This window comes from Cetorhinus maximus, chromosome 11 (assembly GCF_964194155.1).
Source record: "Cetorhinus maximus chromosome 11, sCetMax3.hap1.1, whole genome shotgun sequence".
Taxonomy (NCBI): Eukaryota; Metazoa; Chordata; class Chondrichthyes; order Lamniformes; family Cetorhinidae; genus Cetorhinus; species Cetorhinus maximus.
Window position 1 is genome coordinate 29,606,005 of NC_135889.1, and position 23,614 is coordinate 29,629,618.

The 23,614-nt window shown below is 44.5% G+C and overlaps 1 protein-coding gene and 1 pseudogene across 1 annotated transcript in view; one reads left to right on the forward strand and one right to left on the reverse strand.

Annotated features, from left to right (window-relative positions):
• The window catches only part of unc80 (unc-80 homolog (C. elegans)), a 535,199-nt gene that overhangs the window by 445,586 nt on the left and 65,999 nt on the right, over window positions 1–23,614 (reverse strand). The gene's annotated exons all lie outside the window — the stretch shown is intronic.
• Window positions 10,406–21,715, forward strand: LOC144686930 (uveal autoantigen with coiled-coil domains and ankyrin repeats-like; annotated as a pseudogene).

The window sequence follows — 23,614 nt, forward strand, 5'->3', positions numbered from 1 at the left end:
TTCTATCTAATGTGGTACTATTTCCTTCTCAAGTACTATTCAACACACTTATTCTTTTATGAACCTTCCTCTTTTCTATTTCTTTATGTTGGTGCCTACCTCCCTGCCAATTTAATTTAAACCTTCCCCAACCAGACTACTGAACCTCACTGCAAGGACATTGGTCCAAGTCCTGTTGAGGTGCAACCTGTTGTGTTTCTATATCTGCTTTACACAAACTCACCAATCTCACACCAGGGCAGGTAAACTATACATTGGTTGGGTTTATTTGAAGATACATTAAAGGATGGCTCAGCAGACAAATCTACTTTATGCAGTCAGCAACTATTACTCACAAAGACTGCACAGCTGCAATTTCTACACCCACTACTAACTCCTAGTCACATGTTGCCTTACATCCTGGTTATCTGCTCATTTATATACTCCCTTAAAGAGATATCACAACACAATCCATTCCCAGAACTGGGGCCAATAATCCAAGAAACTGAAGTCAAGCCAAGCTTTGATGTCCCTGATCTTCCTATTTTTACTTTCATTCACATGAGGCACTGAGACAAATCCAGAGATTACTGCCTTCAAAGTCCTACTTTTTAACTTCCTCCTTAGCTCCTGAAAACCTGACAGTTGGACCTCAATACCTGTCTTCTCTATGTAGTTGGTACCAGTGTGCACCACTACTTCTGGCTCACTTCCATATCCCTGCAGAATATTCTACACCCTCACTGTGATGTCCATTGCCCTGATGACAGGGGGGCCCACGCCCTGCGGGACTCATGATGATGGTTACAGAGACTCCTGTTTTTCCCCCTTCTTCTTGAATCTCCCATAATTATCGCATTTCTTTGCTTTGCTGCTGCAGTCCCTTGTCCATTGGTGCCATGCTCTAAATTGCATTCCTTCAGTCTCCAATGCTGAGTGGCGCACAACCTGAAGACACTAAACCGACATAGGCTATTGAGTTGGATGATCAGCCATGATCATAATGAATGGCGGAGCGGGCTCGAAGGGCCGAATGGCCTACGCCTGCTCCTAGTTTCTATAGAACATGATCACGCCCCCAATGCAAATATTCCCTAAATCTAGCCATCACATTTCAGGGAGGATGTGAAGACATTCAAATGCGTATGGAAGTGATTTACTGGAGTGGTTTCAGTGATGAAGGGTTACAATTATGTGAATTGTCTGGAAAAAATGGAATTGTTCTCCTTATAGAACCACAGAAAAGTTACAGCACAGAAGGAGGCCATTCGGCCCATCTTGTCCATGCCGGCCCGAGGACCCCAGGTGCCCTTTCTAATCCCACCTTCCTGCACCCGGCCCATAGCCCTGCAGCTTACAGCACTTTAGGTGCAGATCCAGGTACTTTTTAAAAGAGTTTAGAGTTTCTGCCTCTACCACCAATTTGGGCAGCGAATTCCAGACACCCACTACCCTCTACGTAAAAAAGTTCTTCCTCATATCCCCCCTACAGTTTCTGCCACTTATCTTGAATCTATGTCCCCCGGTTCTAGAATTTTCCATCAAGGGAAACAATTTTATCCTGTCCACTCTATCTATTCCCCTCATAATTTTGTACACCTCAATCAAGTCACCTCTCAGCCACCTTTGTTCTAAGGAAAATAACCCCAACCTATCCAATCTCTCCTCATATCTATACTTTTCTAACCCTGGCAACATTCTTGTAAACCTCCTCTGCACTCTCTCCAGAGTTATTACGTCCTTCCTGTAATATGGTGACCAGAATTGCACACAATACTCCAGTTGTGGCCTCACCAGTGTTTTATACAATTCCAACATTATATCCTTACTTTTATATTCTATACCTCTGCTAATGAAGGAGAGCATTCCATATGCCTTCTTTACAACCTTGTCTACTTGAACTGCTGCCTTCAGGGACCTGTGTACTTGTACGCCAAGATCTCTCACTTCATCTACCCCTCTTAGTATATTCCCATTTATTTTGTAATCCCTGTAACTGTTTGACCTCCCTAAATGTATGACTTCACACTTCTCTATGTTAAAATCCATCTGCCACTTTACCACCCAGTCCACCAACCCATCTACATCATTTTGGAGATTATGGCTATCCTCTACACTATCCACTACTCAGCCAATCTTTGTGTCATCTGCAAATTTTCCAATCGTGCCCCCCACGTTCACATCCAAATCGTTAATATATAACACAAACAGCAAGGGTCCCAACATTGAGCCCTGTGGAACACCACTTGAGACAACTTTCCGTTCACAAGGGCATCCATCGACCATTACCCTTTGTTTCTTGTTACAAAGCCAGTCTTTTATCCAGTTTGCCATATTACCCTGAATCCCATGGGCTTTTACTTTCCTGACCAATTTGCCATGTGACCTTGTCAAATGCCTTGCTAAAATTCATGTACACAACATCCACTGCACTACCTTCATCAACCCTTCTTGTCACTTCCTCAAAGAATTCAATCAAATTTGTGAGGCAAGACCTTCCTTTAACAAATCCATGCTGACCATCCCTGACCAGTCCATGCCTTTCCACATGACAGTTAATCCTATCTCTCAGGATTGATTCTACTAATTTGCTCACCACCGATGTAAGACTAATTGGTCTATAATTGTTTGGCATTTCCTTTGATCCCTTTTTAAACAATGGAACTACGTTTGCATTTCTCCGGTCCTCTGGTACCTCCCCTGTATCTAGTGAAGATTGGAAAGTCATCCTCAGAGCATCTGCTATCTCCTCCCTGATTTCCTTCAGCAGCCTCAGAAACAATCCATCTGGCCCTGGTGACTTGTCAACTTTCAAGGATTTCAACCCCTCAAGTACTTCCTCTTTCTTTATGACTATCCCGTCCAATATCTCGCAGTGTTCCTCCTGGACTATTATATCTTCGTCCTACCTTTCCTTTGTAAATACAGAGACAAAATATTCATTCAAATCCCTTCCCACAGCCTCTGCATCTACACACCAGTTTCCATCTTCATCTCTGATAGGTCCCACTTCTTCCTTAACTAACCTTTTAGCATTAATGTATTGGTAAAATATCTTTGGGTTATCTTTAACTTTACTTGCTAAACTTTCGTCATGCCCTCTCTTTGATTTCTTTTTTTACTTTGTCCCTGCATTTCCTATATTATGTGAAGATGGATTTTTTAAAAATATTTTGGGAATATAGGGCAGAATTTTGCCCTCATCGGGTAGGCTCAGCAGGGGCAGACGGGAGCAATCGAGAAGCTGACCGCCGTCTGCGCTCAAGGCCCGACTGCGATTTCACACTGGCAGGCCAATTAAGGCCTGCCCAGCGTGAAATGTGGCTCATCACTGGCCAGGAAGGGCCGAGCTAGGGCGGGGGCTGGTCGGCCACCGGGTCCAAAGGCGACCCAGCGGCCAGTTTAAAAATGGCCCACGCAGCCCCAGAAAGGCTGCCAGGAAAGGACATCTGTCTGCCCTTGTAAAGATGGGCTCGAGTGCGGCAGCAAATGCCTGGAGGGAGGACAGGTTGCGCTGGCTCTTGGCCCCCCCGTTTTTCCGATGAGTGCCTCACTGCCCTCCTGAAGGAGGTGGCTGCCAGAAGGGACACCCTTGTCACCAGAGTTGGAAGGAGGAGGCCACTGCACCTCACAAAGAGGACAAGGAGGTGGCACCTCGGGTGAGCAGCCACGACATGGCGTGGCGCACCTGGTTGCAGTGCTGGAAGCGCTTCAATGACCTGCTGCACTCAGGAAGGGTGAGTACCATGTTAGTATGGATCAGTGTGTTGAATTGTTTTGGGTTAGCCGTGTCCCCCTCCCGTGGAGCTCAGAGTCTGAGTGCCAACTGTCAATCACGCCGAAGCTGGCAAAGGGGCTGAGCCCTGGCTGCTTTGACTGAGTGCCTTGTGCCTCAAGGGCCACGACCCGGATGTGCCCTGCAAGGCGCTCCTCAGCTGGGGTTGGCCAGGCTGCAATGGCGCTGCAGATAGAGAGTAGACTAATCAATGCTCCTCTGTCCTTTTAGGAGAAGACATCCCATAACAATATTGAGAGGTCATGAACTGGTGGAGGACCCCCACACCTCCTCATCCTCTCCCGGTACGAGCAGGAGGCCTTGGAGCTCGAGAGGCGCCATCACCTCGGCCAAGCGGTCGTGGTGAGGCTGGGGTGTCAGGCGAAGGTAAGAGTGCAGTGCACTGAGGTAAGAATTTCAGCTTGTGCAAGCATTCTAGTGTAGTCTCTTCATTGATGTGAGCCTTGAACCTGGAGTCCCCATTGATCATTGAAAGACAAGGGCACCATGATGCAGATCTCCATGATACAGATCTCCGTTGTCACACCAGGGTGCCTGGCATGCACAGTAACAGTGTGGTGACTTTAAGGACATGTCCTTCTTCTCCCTTTTAGGTTCGCTAGCAGGTGTTCACTCTCCGGACCCTGAAGGACCACCCCTGACCCTGGAGGACCACCATGCTCCTCAAGCACCTGCGTTGCACCCACGCTCTGAAGCAGGCACCTCGGTGGGCATTAGTTCAGCGACTAGTATCTCAGTGCACATTGGTGAGGGCGCTTCACACTCACTTGAGGTGCAGGTGGAGGCAGAGAGTGCCCAGGGCACCGGCAGTTGGAGGACTTCAGAAGATCAGGACGATGCTCAGTCGAAGGCCGATGATGAGCCCCTGGAGTCGTCCATTCGGCAGCAAATGCTGAACGTTCAATGGGTTGTGCGGGATAATCTGGCGGAGATCCAGAGGGTATGCATGCCATGGTCTCCGTTGCGGTGGAGTCCCTGTGGAACATGAGCACTGCGTTGACCCTCATGACTGAGCGCAATGCCCCCTCCATGGAGAAAGTGGCAACTCTCATGGCGAGGCTTCTCCAGGGACAGAAATAGGGTTACTGGAGTTGCGCTTGGACCTGCAAACCCTCACACAGGCACTGACCTCAGCTGGTCAGTGCCCATGTGTGAGATGGATGGGGCACCCAGTATCCCAGCTAGGTGCCCATCCATCAATGGTGAGCAGGGAGGTCCGCAGCAACCTCACGTTGGCATACAAGCTGCCTGTCGTCTCTGCGGGCACCTCTAGGGCCACTCCAGATGATGACAGCAGCTCCTCTGCCCCTCTGCCAGTGACCGTGGCGTCTGATGAGGCTGCGGCGACTGTGGAGATGCCAGTTGTGGCACTGGCTGCTCCCTCCCACCCGGGGTCAGCACGGGTTCCACTGGCCAGGGGACAACCGCCAAGGTCATCAAGGCCAACAGGACAGCAGAGTGAGCAGCTGTCTCCAATGCTGGTGCCAGCAAACGGAGAGCACCTAGACATAGCACCCGTAAACAAGTTTAAAGCACCTTAAGCACAAGAGGGACTGGTCACAGGCGATCTTTTGTTCCCCCATTTTGATTTTCCTTTTTTAATGGTGTGACTACCAACACCGTTTTTTTTCCTATTCAAAACAATGTGAGTTACAACATTAAATTAAATTTGCTTTTGTGTTATTGGCCTGAGTATGCTTCATTTGTTTCATAGCTGCAGGGTAGGCCAGTATGTAATGCTGGACGTGGGTGGCTCGAAACTTTATTGCACAGGCACTGAGTGTAACTTGGAGCCAAGGAAAGGGTCATTTCTACAATCCAGGATGGAGGCAGCAGCCCTGGCATGAGGTGGTAGTTCTTATTTGGCAGCCTAGCTGAAGGAGCGTTGGATCAAGGTGTCCCTGCCTCCCTGGAGGTTACCGAGGTCTGCCTCCATGCCCTCAGCGTTCTCCTCTCTGTGCTCCTACTGGATTCATCCTCTGTAGCCTGTGCAGCTATGTCAAGATCCTCTTCCTCCAGTGGGTCCCCCCTTGCCAGTGCCAGATTGTGGAGAGCGTAGCATGCAATCACTATCAGTGACACCCGCTTTGGGGGTATTGCAGTGCACCCCCTGAATGGTCTAGGCATTGGAAGCGCATCTTGAATCGACCTATGGCTCTCTCCACCACCGCATTTGTAGAGGCATGGCTCCTGTTGTACCGCTGCTCTGCCACGCTTCTTGGGTGGTGGAGAGGTGTCATGAGCCACCTTTTCAAGGGATAGTCCTCATCACCCAGCAGCCATCCATCCTGTCGGGCTGGAGCACTGAAGAGCCTCGGCACCTGGGAGTGTCTGAAGATGTACACGTCATAGGAGCTGCCAGGGTACCCTGCACAGACTTGCAGAATCTGCAGCCTATGGTCACACATTATCTGCACGTTCATGGAGTGGAATCCCTTCCTGTTGACGAAGGCACCAGGCTCACCCACTGATGTCTTGATGGCCATGTGCAGTCGCTGGTACCCTGGACACGGGGGCATCCAGCAATTGCTGCAAACCCTCTGGGTCGCTCAGCCTGGCTGGCTTCGTCCATATGGAAATGAAGGAAAGTCAATACCCGCCTGAACAGAGCTTCTGTCACCAACTTGACTGAACTGTGGACAGTTGATTGGGAGACACCACACAGATCACCCACTGAGCCCTGGAAAAAGCCAGAGGCATAGACGTTGAGGGCCATTGTGATCTTCAGAGCCAGTGGCATGGGGTGTCCACCCACACAGTCAGAGCTGATCTCAGGCCCGATCATCTGACAAATAGCGGTCACCGTGTCCCTTGAGAGGCGGAGCCTCCATTGGCAATGCACGTCGGACATATTGAGGCAGCTGCATCGCCGCCTGTAAATCCTGGCAGCAGGATAGTGGCATCCTCTGCTGCCCCTTCCACCGTGTACTTCCTGCTGGCCCTGCCTCCCTTGTGCCTGCGTCTCTCCTCCCACAGGTCCCTCCCCTGGAAGCTGCAATGGGACACCTGACCTCCTCTCCCTTCTGCCTCCCTGTTCCTCCTCCAGCGGAGACAACAATCCCCACCACCAAGATGAGGGAAGGCCGTCTGATACATGGAAAGGTCCACATGGTCCAAATCCTCAGGTGGCCTGGAAGACACCAATGAGCCCAGATAGAAACACTAAGAATGAAGCCCCGATCAGAGATTAAGCTGACAACTACCAATAAGCCACCAGAAGCAAGTTATCTCCAAAACTCCTCACTACTCACATTGACAATGCTGCTGACCCTTCTTATCCCGCTCCTGGATGAGGTTTTGCAAATTGTGGCCTGCCCACCTGCCCGTACGACGAGCGAAAAATCTCATGGACGATGTTAAATCGCCATCAATTGGGCTGTAATTGGCCTGTTAACTAATGGCGGGTGTGGCTCCGACTCCCAAGCGAAATATCGCACAAGTGTGCAATGATGTCAGGATGGTTGCCCAATGTCATCGCACGTCATTTTACGCTCAAGCGGGTCGGGCACACGCCTGCCTGCTCAGTGAAAAATTCTGCCCATGGTGATATTTTGTAAAGAAGGATGTGAGTCTGTGTGTCCATGATTAATTAAACTGGGTCATAGAGACAGTTTGTCTATGGGAGTTGAGTGATAAAAGGGTAAAGGTTCTAGATGCATGCATTTGTAAGAGAGGCTATGGTGGTGTTGGATTTAAAAGTAAATAGGTTGGCTTTTAAAATTTTGCTTTATGAGATAAGTAGGAACTTGACTTTTCAGCTGTTGAAATTCAAAGGGGAATTTAAGGGATTTTTACAACTTAAAGGTTTCACAAGTAAATAAGGGAAAGTTATTAAATTTTATTTGACCAAAAAGTAGAGGCAATAGAAAAACATAAAAGATTTTTATGTTTGGAAAAGTTGAGTTAAAAGGTATTTGAGAGCAATGAAATCTAAGATGAAGGGGGAAAAGATATTTAGTTGAGTTGTTGAAAGATGTTTAGTCGAGTTAAACAGGGTGGCTGTGTAGGGAAGATGTCCTGAGACCAGCTTTGTGCTGAGAAAAGGTGTGAGGTCTGAGACAGCCATCCAGTCAAACCAGAAAAGTCTTTGTCTCAGAAAGCAGTTTGTTTTCTGAACATTCTTCGATTTCCAGAGCAGAGTGGTATACAGTGGGATGTTATGTGTTATAGTTTCACTAAAGTGACAGCAGTTTTTGCCTTGGGTAATATTACTGGATTTTTATAGTTAAAAATCTATAAGGGAGCTGTTGCCAAGTAGTTTACTTGTGTGTTCTGACCAAGTGGGTAAGACTGTTTCAACTGTGTAACTTTATGCTTATGTGCTTAAGTTTTATTTTCTTCTTGTTAATAAATCTTTTAAGTTTGTAAAATCATAAAAGTGTTACTGGGATTCTATGCTTCTGGGATCAGTAGTTTTTTTCTCTCAATTTCAAAATACAAAATAAAGGTTATGACCTGTAAGACCAGTTTCCCTTTGGGAAATGGCTTACTCAGCGAATAAATCGACTATGGTCATAAAACTTGGAGCAGAGAAAGCTAAGAGGAGATTTGATAGAGGTGGTTGAAAAGATGAAGGGTTTGGACAGAATAAATAAAGAGAAACTAATTTCAATGGCTGAAGGATTGTTAGCCAGAGGGCACAGATGCAAGGCCATTGGCAAAAGAACCAGAAACAATATGCAGTAAATCTTTTCACAATAAGTGGTTAGGATTTGGAATGCAAGGGTGGTGGAAGCAGATTCACTGGTAGCTTACAAAAGGTAACTGGGTAAATACCTGAAGGAATATGGGGAAAGACCCAGGGAGTCAAACTTAACAGGATTGCTCATTGAAAAAGCCAATGCACACTCGATGGGTTGAACGTTCTTCTTTGCTGTCCTATTCTATGATTCTCTGATTGGTCTCTTTTCTATTTATTCTAGATTTCTAGAAGGTATTACTCTTCAAAATATTTTTTTCAAGAAGTAATCTTTTGTGTGATGAATGTCTTTTGATTAAATGATAGTGATAAATTTCTAGTGAATTCATCAAACAGAGTGTCAGACCAAAAGGAGCATCAATTTAAACTGAGATTATTCAGAGATCACATTCAAGATACAATGGATAATGGAATATAACACAAATTATGGGAAGAGGAAACTGAATTCTAAGATAGGTAAGAAAATGTTTTGTGCTGATTACCCCATTCATGAGCTAGAGAAAGAATGGTAAAGAACAATAATGAGACAGGGGATGAGGGAATAAGATCTTGCCCTACGAAAACTGAAGATTCTGAAGAATGGTTTAGTGTTAATACCCACTGGGAAAATATTGTATCATATTGTGCACTATGAGGTGGTACCAGTGATGCTGAACTAAACATGGAGAATTACCAGATTGGTGTAATAAAAAGATAAGGAGTTTGTATGAGTGATTGTTGGGACAAGTGCTGGACCAAGCCATTGGCCTGGAGACAGGGATAGTGGCTTGGAGACAGTACTACAAGTCTGCGGGGAATGGGACCAAATCAAGGAGAAAAAGAGATTTAGCCAATGCTGCTGCCATGGTATTTAACAAGGAGTACCCAACTAGTGAATAGTTTGGATTTGGCTTCCCAAAAGGAATACCAACCAAGACTGTGAACTAACAAGACGCCAAATTATGACTGTCCACCCAAAAACAACTGGAGAATCGTGCCAGGATTATCAGTAAACTCATCTGGGAGGATAGGAATGCCTCTGATGAGGCAGCCCGGAATGGTGTGTGTATGATGTATGGCTTCTGGTTGGGACAGCAGGTTCAGGAAATCAACAATCATCTAGAAGCACTGGCCAAATATGAAAACAACATCACTGTGTGCCAACGCAGAGGGTTGTAATTTACTGTACAGGCCGGTTGTAAAAGGGGAATATCTTAAAGGTGATTTAAAGGGGACTTTGAGATAGTATGTGAAGAAGTTTGGGTATGACACTCACCCACTACCTGAGCATTTGACTAGGTTCCAAGAGGAGATGGACAAAACCTGGGAAAGCATATTATCAAATGTTCAAACATCAGAATTTGCAAAAACTTAAAGATATCCCAAAAACATCTTGGTGGTATGTTAGGAATAATTTTGTAACACGTTCATGCAAAAATATAATGTTGCATGTTCTGGTAGTGGTACAGCTTATAGTTGTAATGTATTTATTATGCAAATCTTCTACTTAGTTTCAAAAAAAGTGTAATAATGTTCTCAGGCGAAACTATGCATTCAAGGGTGGATGCTGTAAGCCAACGTATTATTTACCTTTTTAATGCACAATCACTTTTTAACTGTGTAACTTTTTCTTTATTTATTTTAAATTAATTAATGTAGACCAATTGTGGTGTAACCCTGTGTGTGGAGTCTGTCTCATGGTGGCAAATGGAACATCGAAGTAAAAGAAGAACCCAGACTGAAGATATGTAAAGGAACTGTACTGAACTGCACTGTGGGCTCAAACCACAAAGCATGATGGTTAATTTAGTCAAGTGACAGCCTTGCTAGAATCAGCAAGTTCTGTAAAATGACTTAAACTGCAGGAGGGCTCGTACCAGGGAAGATAAGCAGACTTAGCTTCAATATGGGATAATAAATGCGCTGCCTTTTCCAGGCGCTGGAGATTGATAATGGTGTTGGAGGTAACAAAGCAGAGTCAAGCTGGATATGGTACCTCAAGTGTGACCTTCAAAGGGGACCTAGCCAGGGTACCCCTGGAGAAGGCATGGAGATGTACAGTGATTGAAAGCCAAATAAATGGATTAAAAGCGGGCTTTACCTTATATGGCACAGGGGCACAGCAAAGAAAGGTATAAAGAAAGAGTCCACAGTGGGCTGCAGTGGTTAGAACGATTCAGTGTGTTGCTCAGAAGATGAGCATGGAGGATTCAACATTGGATTGACCACCAGGATGGACTCCGGCTCCCAGAAAAGCAACTATTTATCATAAGTATGTACTATTGCTTAATGGTTTAATAAAGGTGCATCACCTTTGGTGAAATTTCATCCAAGTTGTTGTGTGCTGGTAATATCCAAGGCAAGAACCTTTAGACCAGGGGGAGGGTCTTACAAACAGTAATAAAGATATAAGAAAATACGGAGCAAATCCAACTTGTTCCATCAGCTCTGGAATCAGAGTTTGAAAAAAATACCCAGACAGATGGGAAGAAAATTTGCTTTTCCTGCTAGTTCCAAGTAAAATGATTTTGGCAGTCTCTAAATAATTCCTAGTGGTTACACATTCACAGCACAATTCAACATAAATTAACAATATTATTCAGAGTGGCAAAAAGGATGCTTCAAGGAAACTTCAGAATAAGTTTACAGTGCTGCAGTATGACATACTCTTCTAATATTGGCATTGAGGGACTTTCACTTTAGAAATATCAGATAAACACTTTGCGCACATTTTTAAGTTCTGATAACACTTAACAATGATAATAAATAAATGCACCAACAAGAATAGGCCATTTGGCCTTTTGAGTACGCTCATTCCAACAAATCATATAGGATTTACGTGGATGCAAATTTCCCGGCTTACTTAATCTATGAAGGTATATACAACAGATAAAATTTCTAAGGCAAAACAATGATGCTTCTACCTGGCTTCTTCAGATGAAGCAAGGAAAACACTACGACCTACATTGTTCAATCATGAATATTTGTATTCTTCAAAATAACTTTTCCATTGGCCATTTATGTCCATATTAAAGCATATAACCTTCAATAATGAGAAGTTGGTCACCTAAAAAGCTAAACCTTCAAATATTTACATTCCAAAAATATTTTTCTATTCTTGCACCTCACTAATCAAAGGTAAATGTCAAGCTTAGATGTCATTGCTATATGGTACTATTATTCTATACTGAAAAAATCATGCAAGTAATTTTTTTAATGCTGCTGATATTATATCAGGCATTGCAGGTTTTGTCCTTTTGTGCATTTTTGTATTGTATTTTCATTATCTTTATTTGATTGATTCTTGTGAACTAAGGTGTCTGTTTTTTTCCCTTAGTTTGCCCATTATAAAAATGACTTAATTACCGTGCAAGTAAACTGCCTGCCTTAAATTTTAATTTTTTTAATGTAATGGCTGTCAGGATAATAAATGATTCTACTGTTAAGGAATTCAGAATCCATTTGCAATGAAATTCCAGCTCTCTTTTACTACAGGATTTGGTAAGGCACATAGTCAAGGATCAGACTGTCTGAACATACCACAGAAACCATGGCAACTAAAGGATTGCATGACAATGAAGTCAGAGTTGGTTTAGGATTGTTGCGTCATTTAATTTATTATTGGATTCACCTAATTATTACTAGGCTGTCATGGCTACCATAATTATCAGCTCCTTCTTACGGCACATTAAACAATTTTCTTTCTGACACATAATATAAATTTAAATTTATGTTGTATCATTACAAGTTTTTATAATAATTATTAGTCTTTGTATCATTCTGATCAATAGTTAAATCAGTAATACTTTACAGTGCATATGACACTGAAATCTAACTTAATGTGAAGTTTAATAGAAAGAGTTAAATTACAACTGAGAGTGTTTCCACACAAATTTAGCAGAAGAAAGCTGGAGAAATTAGTGTTACAGACTGGATGGGGATTAGTTTAAACAGCCCTGATTTCTCCACTCCCTACCCGTCCATAAACAGAAAGGTGTTTTTGATTTTTGATTTCCCCCGTTATAAGTGGTGGCGTATTTTCCCCAACCCTTTAGTTTTGGATCCAATCCTCTATTAATAACCCCACAGGAAAGCTAAGATAGGGTACAATCAGAGGGTTAGTTTATTTTACACACACTCAAAATACAGGAACAGGTTTGCAACATCCCCCACTTTCGCATTCATACAATAAAAGAGAGATAAGGGAAAGACAGAGAAACAGGGCAGGACCACAAAGAAGATAAGGATTAAGGTTTCACGTGAGTCCAGAGTCCAGAATCAAAAAGTCCAATTGTGTATCTCTTCAGAAGTTAGCAGGCTGAAACTGTTGCAGGCCGATCCATTTTTTCAGAAGCGATGACTTCCACGATGGGAGAAGGCACATAGAGATGAATTATTCTTTTGGCACAGATACCGAAGTTCACATGCTCCAGTAGAACACAGTATAGATGAGGGATAGGCAACTTAATATCTGGGCAGAGATCCTTCTTGCTACCTGTTAAGTAGTAAACGGTAGACAGAGGCAGGCTGCTAACCTGGAGTCCGGTTCTCTTGAGGTTAAACAGCAAGCGAAGATAAAACCCAAAAGCTGTTCAATTAAAGCAATTCAAACTGTGCAAGTCTAGGTCATGTGACAGGGTGGTTCCAGGTTGAGCTATTCAGCTAACAATGCCCCTTGTTAAAACCCATTGTATTTTGAGCAGGTAACTGTAGAACCATTAGCACAATGTTGGAGATGAGGAGTCACAAATAGTTTTACTTATGTCCATAGCTGGCTGGTCTACTACCCTTTGTGTTGTCTTGGCTGGAATGTTTATACAATGCAAGGGGCGTTACATTCCAGGAGTTTGATGTGTTAGCGTTTTCCATTTTGAAACTACTCAGAAACTTCCAGAGATACCATCATGTGCCCATTTTATCAGTCTTGCCATTTGTTCATCAAAAGAAAATGGAATTTAAACGAGCGAATATGGAAGAGAAACACGTTTCTTTTAGATTTTTTTCTTCTTCATGCCATCTTGGCGGGACATTAGGGAGAAGCAAATCAGTATCAGAGCAGGAGAGGGTTTGAAGGCAAGTTAGCTTGGTGAGTGAGTGGAAGCAAGAAAAGCAGCTGAATGGATAATTTTACTCATAATGACGAAGAAGTTGGAGGTGAAGATGAGGTCACAGGAGTTTGGGGACATAACTGGTAGTGGAAAAAAGAACCTGTAGTATGAAGGCGTTTAGCATAGCAAGGGTTAATGTAGGATTGGAGAACGGTATCATCCACATTATGGTATAGAAAGTCACATGATAGTGGACTAAGTACAGTAGTAGTCTAGCTGAAGCCAGTATGAGGACAGCACCGAGTCAGGAGATGTGTATAGTTGTGTTACCAATAAACACTTTGGGCAGAATTGTCGCAGAACTGCACTAAGTACGGTAGCGAACAAGTAAAATGATGCTCTACCCACCGGCTGCAATGGCAACTTCTCATGCCGTATTGTCCCAAAACCACCAAATTCATTATGCATTCCTGGGAAATACGCTGTTTCTATGGCGGCAGGCTCTCATTCGCCTGCCACGCCATCGCCTCGCCGCTTCGTCACACCGGGCGCCATATTTAAAGTGCAGCCTCTCAGTGCATTCAACAGAATGCAGAACTGCTGCATGGAAGACAAGGCCCCGAAAGGCAAAAAGACAGCAGCCCCCCTCCACCTTCAGTGACACGTCCTTCGAGCACTTTTTGAATGCCGTGGAGGCCCACCGCGATGTCCTCTACCTGCCCTGGCCGCAGGATGGGCAGTTATCCAGTATGGAAGGCGGTGGCAGCGTCAATGCCTACGAAAGAGGACAGCCACCTAGTGCCACTACAGGATGAATGGTCTCAATCATTCCACCAGGGTAACTCATTCTTCTCATCACTCTCAACTCTCACACTCACAAATCCATCACACATCCACAGGGATCTCACACCTCAAGGGACAACATCACTAACTCTCACACATGCCCTCATACCTCCATCAGGTTCATACCCTCTTGAGCTCACATCCTCATCCTGTCCATGGTGCCGCTCACCACACAAACATTCTACGCAGTGCCACATGTCCTGCTCACGCTCTCCCCATTTGTTTCCACACAGTAGAAGCCTGCTTACATCAGCAGGGAGAGGTCCCAGAGCGGGGGTGGAGTGGCCCACATTAGGCCCCTCACTCACTTTGAGGAGCATGCCATCGTGATGACTGGTCAGGACATAAACCATGCCTGCAGTGACGGTGAGGTCAGCGGTGAACATTCTCGTGAGGATCCTGCACTACATCATCCCTCTCTCAAAGCAACTATGAGTGCTCTCTCTCCTGCTTTTGACTCTGCTGCAATGCATTAATTATCTCTATTTTGATTCGCAGGGAACTCTGCCAAGTGACCCAACACCCTCAGCCAGCCAGTACCTCGGCACCATCCAGGTTCTTAGGTTCAACGAGGAGGACACCTCCTCCATTGACGAGCTGGAAATAAGCAGCTTGGAAGACCTGTCACAGCGCTTACCCTCACCCTCCACCAGCACAGAGACACACACCTTAGTGGGACCTAAGTCGAGAGCAGGCTCGGGTTCACAGTCCCGTGGCCACCCCACGGACACATGTCCGCAGCAGAACGAGGCAGGTTCGGCCGAACTCCCTGGCACTCAGAGGACTGCTGGGGAAGAGGCATCTGTGAGGTCGGAGTTAGATCACAAGCCTCTGGATTTGGCCTTCCAACTCATCCTGAAGAGTCAGCAGAAAATGTGGGAACATCACGCAGAGCAGTTGGAAGCCATCGGCAGAGTGGCACACGAGTCGGAGGATTGCGTCCCCCTGCTCTCTGATGAAATGGTGCCCACATGTGCATGAATGGAGGTCTCCATGGGGAGGATGGTGGATGCCTTGGAGACCCTGGTCCAGCAGAACATAGAGATGTGTACAGACCTGCAGTCCATCGCGGGAGACATGGGTGAGTTCCTGCAGTGGCAATGCGAGAGGGAAACAGGTCGCCTCAGTGTTCCTCCAGGTGCTCCTTCCCCTCAAGAAGTCAGGCCAGGGCCCCCTGGCACCCGAAGAAAGGAGGGGATCACTCCTGGGTGATGCACTTATTAATCTGAGAGGTTGTCCTCTCCCTCTGAGTCCCCTTTACCTGTGAGCCCCTCAACCTCATCCTCTGAAACTGCAGAGGGAGTAGCTGGCCCACAAGTGATTCTGGAGGGAGAAGTGTGTGTGTGGTAAAGCATTTTGTAGCCTTGTTTTAGCACTCTCCCATGCACAGGGATCGTTCACATATCATACTCACCTCAATGTCCTGAAACAGAAAATCCTGCCCTTTGTTCAACCACACAAGCCTCCAGACCTCTTGGTGAGATACTAAACAAACAACCTTACAACATGGTGGCAGCAAAGTAATGAACCCATTGCATCAAAGAAGCTGGAGATGGACCCCAGAATCTTAAAGCATGAAAAAGTAAAGAAACTACATTCTGACCTGTGAGAAGGCCGCCTAAATCTAAAAAAAGGTCCAGTGCCTGATTGAACGCAGAGTCATTGGACCTAGCCAGATTATAAGAGGCCCAGCAAAATTTTCTTTTTTTTCCTTTGGGTAAAGAAGTTTCTTCTGATAGAGTTTGTGAAAGATGAACAGACTGCTCAAGCAGAAAAACCCAGGATCTCTTGGAGGAAAGCAAGTGGAAAATGGTAGACAATGTGGTAATAAATTTACTAAAATAATTATGAATAAGCTTAGAAATTAGATGAACTATGGGTCAGAATTTTCCCTTTGGCCTGAATTTTGTGTTTGTCGGGCGCACACGATCGGCGGGCCCAGGAGCCGACAGGAAATGGCCCCCCCCAACCACAATTGGCCCTTGACAGCGATTTCACGCTGGATGGCCAATTAACGGCCAGCTAGCGTGAAATGCGTCCTGAGAAAGGCTCAGCACTGCCTGTGGGGGTGGGAAGAGGGCAGGTACCAATGTCACCGTGAGTGCTGGTGAGCACTTCCACTGAGCTGTCTGAAGGCAGACAGATGCCTCAGGGAGCTGCAGGCCTCCAAATAATAAAAGAAAGCACAAAACTGCTGCAAAAAATGTCTATGCAGTACAATCAAGCACCAGAAAGCCTACCTCATTAAAAAAAAAAGTCCCCAGATAATTCTTTTTATTTTATGTCCGACAGAGATTTCGTCTGCCCTTGGATGAGGTTTCATAAAGCCTGCCTGGCCATTTGCCCCATCCGCCAACCGTGAGGTTGGACAGGCCATGAAAAATTGCTTACAATCGGGCTGTTAATGAACAAAGTACAAAGAAAAGTACAGCACAGGAACAGGCCCTTCGGCCCTCCAAGCCTGCGCCAATCATATTGCCCATCAACTAAAACATTTTGCACTTCCGGGGTCCGTATCCCTTTATTCCCATCCTATTCATGTATTTGTCAAGCTGCCTTTTAAACCCCACTATCGTACCTGCTTCCTCCACCTCCTCTGGCAGCGAATTCCAGACACTCACTACCCTCTGCGTAAAAAACTTTCCCCGCACATCACCTTTATAGTTTTTTCCTCTCACCTTAAATCTATGTCCCCTAGTAATTGACTCTTCCACCCTGGGAAAAAGCTTCTGACTAACTACTCTGTCCGTGCCACTCATAATTTTGTAAACTTCTATCAAGTCGCCCCTCAATCTCCGTTGCTCTAGTGAGAACAATCCAAGTTTCAGGAAAAGGCTGAATGGCAGAGGAAGAATCCACTGTGCAGATGAAAGGCCAGAGCTGATCAATCACAGAGTCATAGGACCTAACCAGATCAAAAAAGGCTGAGCAAAATTCCTAAAAGAATAAAGGAGGTTGAAAGGCAGAAGAAAATATTCCATTGTGTAGCTAAGGACTCCAGCTGATCTCGTGAAAGTCCGTTGTGAGTACCCATTGTTTGCAGAGTCAAATGACCTAGCAGAGGTGAGCAAAACTTCAGTTCTAAACTAAAACTAGTTTTAAAAGTCTTCAATGCTTTAAAAAAAAAGCCAGAGCAGCCCATTTTCGAAATCACCGCAGCCAGGCCGGGTTCAGAATTGGCGCCATACCACATGAGCTTATTTGAAAGAAAAAAAGTAGCTGAAGACGTCAGCCAAAGCCAGGACTCAATTATTATACAATTGAAAATCCTCCAATATAACGGCAAAGGCCCCAAATTGTTGATTTAATAAATCGTTGTAAAAAATAAATCCCAAAAGGCTCGGGACCGCTATTGAGTCTGCCAAAATCCGACAAGCGCAGGAAGAAAAAGTGAAAAAGAATGGTTACTGCTGAGCCATATTTAAAAGTGGAACAACATTTAAAGCTCTACTCACCTGAATTTAAAAGTGATCATGGACAAAAATCATCAACACCAGCCCACTTTGGACTGATGTAAGGACCAAACCAGATGCAAAATTGGACGTCTTGGAGAAAAAAAAATTAAGCTGCCAGAGTGCAATGGGATTAGGTAGGAAATGATGGGAAGTCCAAGTTAATATATTTTGATAATATAAAAAAACAAAAACAAAAATACCTGGAAAAACTCAGCAGATCTGACAGCATCTGCAGAGAGGAACACAGTTAACGTTTCGAGTCCGTATGACTCTTCAACAGAACTAAGGAAAAATAGAAAAGCGATGAAATATAAGCTGGTTTGAGGCGGGGTGGGACAGGTAGAGCTGGATAGAGGGCCAGTGATAGGTGGAGATAACCAAAAGATGTCACAGACAAAAGGCCAAAGAGGTGTTGAAGGTGGTGATATTATCTAAGGAATGTGATAATAGGTGACATTAAGGGTAGAAAGCAGGACGGGCAAGATACAGATAGCCCTAATGGGGGTGGGGTGGGGGGAAGGGATCGAAATAGGCTATAAGGTAGAGATAAAACAATGGATGGAAATACATTAAAATAACGGAAATAGGTGGGAAAAGAAAAATCTATATAAATTATTGGAAAAAAGGGGGATCGGAAAGGGGGTGGGGATGGAGGAGAGAGTTCGTGATCTAAAACTGTTGAACTCAATATTCAGTCCGGAAGGCTGTAAAGTGCCTAGTCGGAAGATGAGGTGCTGTTCCTCCAGTTTGCGTTGAGCTTCACTGGAACAATGCAGCAGGCCAAGGACGGACATGTGGGCATGAGAGCAGGGTGGAGTGTTGAAATGGCAAGCGACAGGGAGGTCTGGGTCATGCTTGCGGACAGACCGAAGGTGTTCCACAAAGCGGTCACCCAGTCTGCGTTTGGTCTCTCCAATGTAGAGGAAACCGCATTGGGAGCAACGAATGCAGTAGACTAAATTGAGGGAAGTGCAAGTGAAATGCTGCTTCACTTGAAAAGAGTGTTTGGGCCCTTGGACAGTGAGGAGAGGGGAAGTAAAGGGGCAGGTGTTGCACCTTCTGCGTGGGCATGGAAAGGTGCCGTGGGAGGGGTTTGAGGTGTAGGGGGTGATGGAGGAGTGGACCAGGATGTCACGGAGGGAACGATCCCTGCGGAATGCCACCGGGGGGGTGAAGGGAAGATGTGTTTGGTGGTGGCATCATGCTGGAGTTGGCGGAAATGGCGGAGGTTGATCCTTTGAATGCGGAGGCTGGTGGGGTGATAAGTGAGGACAAAGGGGACCCTATCATGGTTCTGGGAGGGAGCGGAAAGTGTGAGGGCAGATGCACGGGAGATGGGCTGGACACGGTTGAGGGCCCTGTCAACTACGGTGGGTGGAAAACCTCGGTTAAGGAAGAAGGAAGACATGTCAGAGGAACTGTTTTGGAAAGTGGCATCATCAGAACAGATGCGACGGAGGCGAAGGAACTGAGAGAATGGGATGGAGTCCTTACAGGAAGCAGGGTGTGAGGAGCTGTAGTCGAGGTAGCTGTGGGAGTCGGTAGGCTTGCAATGAATATTGGTGGACAGTCTATCACCAGAAATTGAGACAGAGAGGTCAAGGAAGGGAAGGGAAGTGTCAGAGATGGACCATGTGAAAATGATGGAGGGGTGGAAATTGGAAGCAAAATTAATACATTTTTCCAGGTCCCGACGAGAGCATGAAGCAACACCGAAGCAATCATCGCTGTACCGGAGAAAGAGTTGTGGGAGGGGGCCAGAGTAGGACTGGAACAAGGAATGTTCCACATACCCCATAAAGAGACAGGCATAGCTGGGGCCCATGCGGGTATCCATAGCCACACCTTTTATTTGGAGGAAGTGAGAGGAGTTTAAGGAGAAATTGTTCAGTGAGAGAACAAGTTCAGCCAGACGGAGGAGAGTAGTGGTGGATGGGGATTGTTCAGGCCTCTGTTTGAGGAAGAAGCGGAGAGTCATCAGACCATCCCGGTGGGGGATGGAGGTGTAGAGGGATTGGACATCCATGGTGAAGAGGAGGCAGTTGGGGTCAGGGAACTGGAAATTGTTGATATGATGTAGTGTGTCAGAGGAATCATGGATGTAGGTGGGAAGGGACTGGACAAGGGGAGAGAGAATGGAGTCAAGATAGCAAGAAATGAGTTCCGTGGGGCAGGAACAGGCTGACACGATCGGTCTGCCAGGACAGTCCTGTTTGTGGATTTTGGGTAGGAGGTAGAAGCGGGCCGTCCGAGGTTGGGAGACCATGAGGCTGGAAGCTGTGGAAGGAAGATCTCCAGAGGAGATGAGGTCAGTAACAGTCCTAGAAACAATGGCTTGATGTTTAGTGGTGGGGTTATGGTCCAGGGGGAGGTAGGAGGAAGTGTCTGCGAGTTGACGCTCAGCCTCTGCGAGGTAGAGGTCAGTGCGCCAGACAACAACAGCACCACCCTTGTCACATTTTTATATTTGATAGGGGTATTTTCTGATGAAGTAATCATAAGACAATGTATAGATGAACCCTCAACCACATATGGTGAGGTATTAAAAGTCTTTGATAAATATTTTAAACTGCAAGTTGTAGAGAGCATAGATCTTATAAAAAAAACACCAATAGGGCAAGGAGAATCCAGCCTGAGGTAGACAGTATCCAACCAAACTGCAAGATGGTGGCAGACCGACGTGGTCTGAATGTGCAATGAAGGGCATGAGTCGCAGAGTTTAGTGCTAAGACTGAGAAGTAGCCAAAAGGTTCAAAAATGTAGATTTTTGAAAATACTGACACATTACCCAAACTGCAACAGCAGGTGAAACTGCAACAGCAGGTGACACTGCAGAGCAAGTAGATGGCTGTGAATGAAGGAAAGCTATCTGTTGTATCCCAAAAGAAACAAAACAGGCAAAAAGAAAATGAAGCTATTCCACAGGAAAATGTTTGTATCAAAGCTGAGTTGGAAGACTTTAAACACAAGATTCAAGCAGAGTATGTGCCTTTGAAAACACATGATAAACTAAAGTCTTCAATGAACCAAACTGTTCAGAAATGTTTTTGTTCAGATCTTGAAGTGTCACAAAGATACAAGGAGGCTTTGGAAGAAACAGACAGTTGAATGTTGAGAAGAATGCAATAACCGAAAATCTGAATTATGTACAGACTCAGTACTATCTCCAGAAAAGCACAAAGAAGAAATAACAAATTTGAATTCCAACTGTTGTCAAATTGAAGAGGGAGTTGGCACAACTCAACCAGAATTATGGTCACACCTAACAGCAGGCAGAAGATCTACTCGAGGAAATTGCTGCCTTGAAAAGCTCTTTGAAAAATTAATACATGTCCCTGGAAAAACCTGAGGAGTTAAAAATATGTTGAATACTACTTCAGAAAAAGCTGTGTTGGAACTACCAGTAGCGATAAAGCAATGCACTGATGCACAGTGTGAGTTGGCAAGAAGTCAACAAGAAAATAAACTGTTGAAAGAACAATTAATCTTCCTTCAAGATCAAATCCAAAAGGAGTACATAACCCTTCAGCAGCATGAAGAAATTAAAACTGTCTTGAACAACAGAATGGAAAAACAACAGAACAAAGCTGAAGAGACCTTGTTGAATTACAAGAAAACACAAGATGAAACAACAGAGCTTCGCAAAGAAAAGAAAAGTCTGTTGAAGGATTTTCACACACGACATGGATCCTTCAGGCCAAAGTCTGTTCCTCTGGAAAATTACAAAGAGAAGCAAAATTAATTTAATGTCACTCCGAACTAAATGAAGAACCAGTTGGCAGAGAAGACTCAGTAATATTCAATATTCCAGGAAGAAGCCAAGTGGTACAAAAAAGAGAGTGAAGAGCTGAAGAACCAGCTGAATGGAAAAGAGGAGGCATTGAAAGAAAAAGCTATAGAACTTTCCAAGCTGTGAGTGGATACTGAAGCCATGAGTAGCACAATTTCAAAACTGAAACAAGTTAAGACTTCACGAGAGACAGACCACAGTGAAACCAAAATGAAGGACAAGGACAAAGCTCTGCTGCAGATAGAGAAAGTAAAGACTGAAATCAGATCGGAAAACATAAATCCAACACTGAAGAACAAGAAACTCGAAGGCAAAGCACTGGATGCCTCAAATGTACTGAGAATCATTGAGTTGTTGAAAAATGACATGGCTGAAATCAAAATCAAGAACCTAAAATGTCATGACAAAGTTGAACAGTTGCAACTGAAAGCAGAAGTTCTCACAATGGAGCATGAAGAGTCTCAGAACCAATTAGCAGAAGTAAAATTACAGAATGTGAGCTTTAAGATTACCAGTGAGGAATCAGGCTCTGGTAAGGAAAAACTGTTCAGTGCAGAGAACCAACGTTCAAGAACGGAAGATGAGTTTGCTAATGAAAAATTAGAACATGATGAACTTCAAGCATTAGATGTATCTACTATATTGTGTGAAAAATACCTGGAACAGGAAAAGGAACTACTGATGAATCAGAATAGTTGGTTCAGTGCAGAAAAACTGATGAAATGTTGAAAGTTCATTGACAAAAGAGCAATTAAATTCTTGAACTTCGATCCAATCTGAAGAATATGAAAAATGAGATGCGCAGTATGGAAGAGCAAATCCAGACTTTAAAAGCAAATAAGGAAAATTATAAGAAACAGAATGAGGATCTGACGAGTGAACTGAACGAGTCTAAGGACCAGTCATGATCATCGAAGAAAAATTCTGAATGGAACGGAGTGCACTCGTTAACCTGTATAAGGAATTTGCAAATAACTCTGAAACAAAGACAACTGAACTCACCACAGAAGTTGCTGAGATGAATGAAAAGATTAATACACTTGAAAAAGAATTGGAAAATAAGAGAGTAAACAAATATTTGGGTAAAATTGTGAAACAAGTGGAAATGAAGTTTCCATTTTTGTAAAGTCAACTTCCAGGAAGAATATAGCAGACACCATGGAAAAAGAAAACTCAAGTCCACTCTATAAATGAATGGAGTGAACATTCCCTCTGGAAGGAATGGGACAAATCCATGGTGTCCGAACAAAGCAGATGGGTTGTTGATAAAGAGAAAAACAACTCTAAGTAGCACAAAAAGCAAATCAGATGGAGATACCCAAGTACCAGAAACACTAAATACTATGATTTCAAATCCATACCGACAAAGTTTTCCCGAAGTAACTGAGACTACCACTCCTCTGAATGTGACAAGAAAGAGATCTGGAAGAATGGTCAATCCTCCAAACCATCTGAATTTATAAAATCAGGGACGTGAGGAGGCGTGGGGGTGGGGAGGAAGGGTGGCATGTAAAGAAAGATTATACTGTAAATATGTTTGGATAAAGACTTGGGGGGGGGGGGTGGAGGTGTAGTATAAGGATGTTCAGCATAGCAAAGATTAATGTGGGACTGGAGAACAGTACCACCCACATTATGATGTTAAGAGTCATATAATGGTAGATTGTGAGTGCAGTAATAGTTTAGCAGAAGCCAGCATGAGGACAGCACATAATAAGGACTGTACCAGGGAGATGTAGATAGTCATTGATTATCAAGAAACAATGTTCAACCACACAAGCCTCCAAACCTCTTAATGAGACACTGAACAAACAACATTACAACAGAAGCCAGCAATTACCTTTACACACCAGGTTGATCCTGAACTACTAGGTAGAGACAGTGAATCTTTATAGTGCTTCAGACAGTCCAGCTAGATCTCATGACCAATAGCTAAGCTAATTGTACACCCGATCTGTTCAAGTCTGCATCCCTTAAACTTTCGACTTGAGGAAGCAAATAATGCAGAGACTACATTTGCACTAG